This window comes from Periplaneta americana, chromosome 15, assembly GCF_040183065.1.
Source record: "Periplaneta americana isolate PAMFEO1 chromosome 15, P.americana_PAMFEO1_priV1, whole genome shotgun sequence".
NCBI classification, from domain to species: Eukaryota; Metazoa; Arthropoda; class Insecta; order Blattodea; family Blattidae; genus Periplaneta; species Periplaneta americana.
This window is the reverse complement of record NC_091131.1, coordinates 74,645,717-74,653,277: the sequence shown is the minus strand read 5'-3', so window position 1 is coordinate 74,653,277 and position 7,561 is coordinate 74,645,717.

Below are 7,561 nucleotides of genomic sequence, written 5' to 3'. Positions count from 1 at the left end.
TTATAGAAAGTGGAGTTAGTTTGCTATTTGTGAGACTCACTGCTTTTCATAGCAGAAAGAGCTAAGCAGCTGAACACATCTACTTTCCGAAATAGAGAACGAAGTCCAATTTTCAGCGCAACGTGGAGCGTGAAATTTGTAAACGAAGGTTGTGAGGACATGTCTTTTCACTAGTCCGGTCTCCCTGTAATCATCGCACCAATTTGCAGTTATGAAATCATTGTCGGTTTTTCCAACAAGCAAAATATTTTCCGGTACATTGTTTGTAGGGGCGTACGAAAGGGAAGGAGTTGCAGGGTTTGAACCTCCCTTTGAACTTATAAGAATACATATTTAGATTTGAATATTTTGTTTTAACCATAATCGTTTCCCTTCAATATTTCATTATCAAAGTAACAAAATCTACATCGACAGAAGGCATAGTCCTTCTATCCCTCCTTCAGTATATTCCCTGTGCTTGGTGCTGCGGCACGTTCGAATTATAACAATGCTAACTTTATTATAGAGAGACCTACCGCCTAGTACCGACCTTGTAATAAAATGAAGCCGACAGAATATGAAATTTAACTTGTTGTGAAACATATTGAAAAGATTGTTTCGACAGTTCTACAGTTCATATGTTAAATATTGTGCGTAGTCGATTTTAAAACTCATTTTAAGAGTTTGCGTTCTGACTTTATTGTGAAACCTTCGTGTAATGTTTGTGCATTTGACAGTGATTACTTGTTGTATTATGGGGAAGGAAACAATAATCACCAGGGAAAGGATTTATATGTAAATACATATTTACTTATAAAGCTAATATAATTTATATTTTGCATTATCTTTATGTTTCACAATGTGTAGGGTTGAAAAATCCTACTTTTATTTTCCATATTTTTCCATATTTTAGAGTTTAGTATATATTTTCGTTAATTTCCATATATTTTCCATATTTCATATAAAACAGTCCATATTATATTAGGTTTAACAATAAAACAAAACAAAATTCCATTAACTTTTAAAAATACATTTCAACAATAGAGATTTAAACACATGTTCAGTAATCCCTTTAACATCAGAGTTATTTGAAAATTAGCAGTCCTATCAACAATGGGAAAGTAAGTTACAAAACTGTATTAATTTAATTTAAAATTTTTAACAGACTTCAGTTGTGCAGCTCAACAGTTAAATGCCAGTCAGAGTACACATAGGTTCAGTTTTGTAAATCATACTATAAAGACGGTAAATATGCCAAAAGTACGTCATTCAGTCAATTTAAAATCAAAACTAACAAGTTACATTTCAGAATTTAAAGAAGATGGTTTATCAACTGACAATAAAATATTATTTTGTAATTTGTGTCAGTGTGCAGTATCATCTACACAAAAGTTCCTGGTGCAACAACACATTACAACTAGTAAACATCAGGCCAACAAACAACTAAATTCCAAGCAGAGACAATTGTTTTTAACACAACCAACAACATCGAATGTAAGATCTGAGTTTAACATCGACCTGTGCCGTTCTCTCATCTCTGCTGATATTCCTCTCTACAAACTAAAGAATAAGGTCTTCAGGGAATTCCTTGAAAAATATACTCAACATACAATCCCGGATGAGTCAACACTTAGGAAGACGTATGCTCCATCCATCTACGATGAGACAATACAGAAGATAAGAGATGAAATTAAAGATAGTTCAATTTGGGTTTCCATTGATGAGACTCCCGACAAAGAAAGTAGACTTGTTGGTAATGTAGTTATCGGTTTGTTAAGTGAACAATATTCTGAACGAATTCTTTTACATTGTGATGTTCTAGAAAAGTGCAATAACAAAACTATAGTTAAACTGTTCAACGAAGCTATGGGTATCCTGTGGCCAAAGGGTATTATGTACGATAATGTGTTATTCTTTATTAGCGATGCTGCCCCTTATATGGTCAAAGCTGGACAAGCATTATCTGTTGTATATCCTAAATTGACTCATTTTACTTGTGTGGCGCATGCATTTCATCGTGTGGCAGAAGTGGTCAGAGACAATTTCCCTAAAGTAGATTTGTTGATTTATTCAGTGAAAAAAGTATTTCTCAAAGCTCCCAGTAGAGTTAACGTGTTGAAAGAAATGTACCCTGAAATTCCATTGCCACCAAAGCCAATTTTAACTAGATGGGGTACATGGCTAGAAGCAGTTGAATATTATGCCGAACATATAGACTCTATTAACAATGTTCTCCTTGCATTGGACTCTGAAGATGCAGTCTCAATTGATACTGCGAAAACAGTTACCTGTGACATAAGTGTGAAGAATGACTTAGCTCACATTCAGCATACATTTTCATGCATCATAAAAACGCTCAAAAGTCTCCAAAATAGGCACCTTTCACTATCTGAAAGTTTTGAAATTATAAATAGTACTGTGGAACAACTGAATCGTGGTAGAGGTAAAGTTGCAGATGCAGTAAGAGCTAAGGTGGACACTGTACTTTCAAAAAACCCTGGATATGAAGAACTACAAAAGGTTGTTGCTGTGATGAGTGGTGAATCAACAGTGAAGATTAACTTGGACTTATCCCCAGCAGACATTGTGAAATTGAATTATGTACCAGTTACTTCTTGTGACGTCGAACGCTCTTTTAGTCAGTATAAATCTATCCTCAGAGACAATAGAAGAAGATTCACTTTTCAGCACTTGAAAGAAATGTTTGTAACCTATTGTTATGGTAACAGACAATAAAAATTGTGTTTTGTTGAAACTACATTGGAAGATAAGGTACGTCCATTATATTTTTTGTTTAGTTTGATTAAAATGTACCAATATTTAACGTACATAGTCATTTTTTTATAATTTTAAGTCCATATTTAATTCCATATTTTGGTAAAAATCCATATTTAATTCCATATTTTGGTAAAAATAACTACATATATATTTACATATTTCATATATTTTTAGTCCATATAAATCCGTTCCCTGATAATCACCAATTAGGAACAGGATTCTTTGTTCATAAAAGAATAAAATCAGCAGTAAAAAAGGTCGAATTTATCAGTGACAGGTTATCATATTTAGTACTTAAGGGTAGATGGTGCGACATCATAGTTACAAATGCTCACGCCCCTACAGAAGAGAAAGACGACCATATAAAGAATAGCTTCTATGAGGAATTGGAACATACTTTTGATCAGTTCCCTAGATATCACATGAAAATTTTATTGGGGGATTTCAATGCTAAAGTAGGACGGGAGGATATTTTTAGACCAACTATTGGAAAAGAGAGCCTACACGCAATTAGTAGTGACAATGGAGTTAGATTAGTCAACTTTGCCACATCGAAAAATTTAATTGTCAAAAGTACAACATTCCTCCATAAGGATATACATAAATATACTTGGACTTCTCCAGATGGATTGACACACAACCAAATAGATCACATCTTGATAGATAAACGGAGACATACTAGTATAGTAGATATTCGAACTTTCAGGGGTGCAGACTGTAATTCTGACCATTATTTGGTGATTGGAGAATTAAGAGAAAGATTATCAGTAGCCAAGCGAGTAGAGCAACAAGTTAATATTACTAAATTCAATATTTTTAAATTAAAGGACGAGGAAGCTAAGCAAAATTATCAGGTCGAAATTTCGAATAGGTTTGCCACTTTAGAAAGTTCCGACGAAGTTGAGAAAGAATTAGATGTTAATAGTGTGTGGGAAAATATCAGAGATAGTATCAAAATTGCAGCTGAGCAGAGCATAGGTTATTATGAAACTAAGAAAAGGAAACCGTGGTTTGATGAAGATTGTTGCATGGTAGTAGAAAGAAGGAAACAGGCAAAAGTGAAATTCTTACAGGATCCAGTTGAGGAGAAGAGAGATAATTATTTCAATGAAAGACGGGAAGCAAGTCGTACACTTAGGAATAAAAAGAGAGGTTACTTGAAGGAAAAACTGAATGAGGTAGAAACAAATAGTAAGAATAAAAACATTCGAGATTTATATAAGGGTATAAAAGAATTTAAGAACGGATATCAGTCAAGGGTAAACGTGATCAAGGATGAGAATGGTGACTTGCTTGCAGACTCTCCATCAATCCTAAACAGATGGAAAAACTATTTTGCGCAACTACTAAATGTACATAGGCCAAATAGAAATGATCGGGACGAAATTGAAATACAAACTGCTGAGCCATTTATACCCGAACCCACGCTTTCAGAAGTCGAAATTGCGATAGAAAATCTGAAAAAGTACAAGTCTCCAGGTATCGATCAAATTCCAGCAGAATTAATACAAGAGGGTGGAAGTGCATTATATAGCGAAATTTATAAACTTGTACTTGCTATTTGGGAAAAGGAAATTGTACCAGAACAATGGAAGGAGTCCATAATTGTACCTATTTTTAAAAAGGGGGACAAAACCAACTGTGGTAACTTTCGAGGAATATCACTTTTGTTGACGTCGTACAAAATTTTGTCCAATATTCTTTTGAGAAGATTAACTCCGTACGTAGATGAAATTATTGGAGATCATCAGTGCGGTTTTCGGCGTAATAGATCGACTATTGATCAGATTTTTTGTATTCGACAGATAATGGAGAAAAAAATGGGAGTATAAGGGTACAGTACATCAGTTATTCATAGGTTTCAAAAAGGCATATGACTCGGTTAAGAGGGAAGTATTATATGATATTCTTATTGAATTTGGTATTCCCAAGAAACTAGTTCGATTAATTAAAATGTGTCTCAGTGAAACATAGAGCAGAGTCCGTATAGGTCAGTTTCTATCTGATGCTTTTCCAATTCACTGCGGGCTAAAGCAGGGAGATGCACTATCACCTTTACTTTTTAACTTCGCTTTAGAATATGTCATTAGGAGTGTTCAGGATAACAGGCAGGGTTTGGAATTGAACGGGTGACATCAGCTTCTTGTTTATGCGGATGACGTGAATATGTTAGGAGAAAATACACAAACGATTAGGGAAAACACGGAAATTTTACTTGAAGCAAGTAGAGCGATCGGTTTGGAAGTAAATCCCGAAAAGACAAAGTATATGATTATGTCTTGTGACCAGAATATTGTACGAAATGGAAATATAAAAATTGGAGATTTATCCTTCGAAGAGGTGGAAAAATTCAAATATCTTGGAGCAACAGTAACAAATATAAATGACACTCGGGAGGAAATTAAACGCAGAATAAATATGGGAAATGCGTGTTATTATTCGGTTGAGAAGCTCTTATCATCCAGTCTGCTGTCCAAAAATCTGAAAGTTAGAATTTATAAAACAGTTATATTACCGGTTCTTCTGTATGGTTGTGAAACTTGGACTCTCATTCTGAGAGAGGAACATAGGTTCAGGGTGTTTGAGAATAAGGTGCTTAGGAAAATATTTGGGGCTAAGCGGGATGAAGTTACAGGAGAATGGAGAAAGTTACACAACACAGAACTGCACGCATTGTATTCTTCAGCTGACATAATTAGGAACATTAAATCCAGACGTTTGAGATGGGCAGGGCATGTAGCACGTATGGGCGAATCCAGAAATGCAAATAGAATGTTAGTTGGGAGACCGGAGGGAAAAAGACCTTTAGGGAGGCCGAGACGTAGATGGGAGGATAATATTAAAATGGATTTGAGGGAGGTGGGGTATGATGATAGAGACTGGATTAATCTTGCACAGGATAGGGACCGCTGGCGGGCTTATGTGAGGGCGGCAATGAACCTTCGGGTTCCTTAAAAGCCATTTGTAAGTAAGTAAGTAAGTAAGTAATAATGAGTTTATAACAATAATAATGTGGTTCACTCAGCTTCCTATAAAATTGAGTACCGGGTCTTTCCCGGGGGTAAAAGGCGGTCAGAGCGTGGTGCTGACCACACCACCTCATTCTAGTGCCGAGGTCACGGAAAGCATGGGGCTCTACCTCCATGCCCCCCAAGTGCCTTCGTGGCATGTTACGAGGATACCTTTGATCTTTTTTAATAATAATAACAATAATAATAATAATAATAATAATAATAATAATACACATTTAAAATACCGATAATGTAAATTGTAAACAATTTTAATAATGAATGAAATTCAAAAGGACAAAATTCTGCGTACGCCACTGATTATGAGGATTCATATTTCCCCATCTACAATACTTGAGTTGATCATGTGAAAAAAAATATATATTATTTTTACTGTAATGGGGATGCTGACTTTTTTCCGTGAGCGTAATCAGTGATAGAAATAGACACTTAGAAATTTCGGTATATTTTTATATGCAAAAATCAGTTCATACTAAATTGGCAACAGTGGCCACCACAAGCTACAGTCCACAGCTTTCTTTCTGTACTAATTGAAATACTACCGTTGTAAGCATTCCAGGAGTTGACATCAAATATACGTGTCTAAATACACGTTGAATACAGTTCCATAAGGCTATAGTTTAGATCTACGAAACAAACAGATACTACTCTTTGCTGTGAAGAAATATATAAATAAAATAATGTTTACGGATCATATTTTTTCAGTGACGGTATGTCATTCTTCACTAACGGTATGTTTTTTGGCCATAGAAACCAGTGACGGTATTCCATACCGGCGCATACCGCCCCACTTCCCTCACTGAGTAAAATTGTGCCTATAAAATACAGACGAATATAATTAATTAATACACACTTTTATGTAGGCCTATTGTATGTACATACTGGCTTACACTCTCAGACAATATTGATATGCGCAATCCTTTTATAGCTGAACTTTATATAACTTTGTTTTCATTATCGTGAATTCGAATTTCAACAATTCATCATAATTAAGTTGGAAACGTTGAATCTGCCTTTTTTTCTATTTGCTTATCTTAAATGCGAAGACTCTTACTGTAACTATAATTACACAATAATATTATTATTAAATGTACAGCACGCCGTAGTAATTATCCTAGTAACAACACAAGCGGCACTCCTCTTTCCGCAGCTGCGCTACTGGCTTCCGTCGTGCGACCCTCAACATAGTTACAAAAGAATTTGTTGGACAGTCACTCATATCACTACTGATTTCTTAGTAGTATTATTAAATAGCACTGAATAAGTACAGGAACGCCATTTCGCAACATTTCTAAAATCACTCGGATAACCTAGAAAATGAAAGTGAACAGCTCTAGTGAGCTCTACAGTAAAATACAGATTTTTACTCCACTGTAGGTCCAAGGAAAATACAATAAAATGGTGTAAAAATTAATATATTACAGGGAACAAATTTGTAGTAAAACGGGTGCAGTACACATTACTGTGGCTTACTGGAGCTGTTCTCTTTCATTTTCTAGAGTATCCGAGTGATTTTACAGAGCGCTACGAATTCACATTCTGTGCTTACACTTACCTGACTTCTTTAAACATATTTTGCCCGAAGTGTTACATCGTCTAGGGTTTCCTGGCTTAAAACGCTGTTCCCTTTTACACTTTTCGTTTCTGTAGCCTAAATCTATGTATTGTAGGACGACGAAGAACTTTGACAAAAATATCTGCTCTCCTTCTCTTCTCTTGTTGGGCAGAATTACATGATAAATGTAAAAAACGCTGTTGTAGGCTGTAGAGAGTCG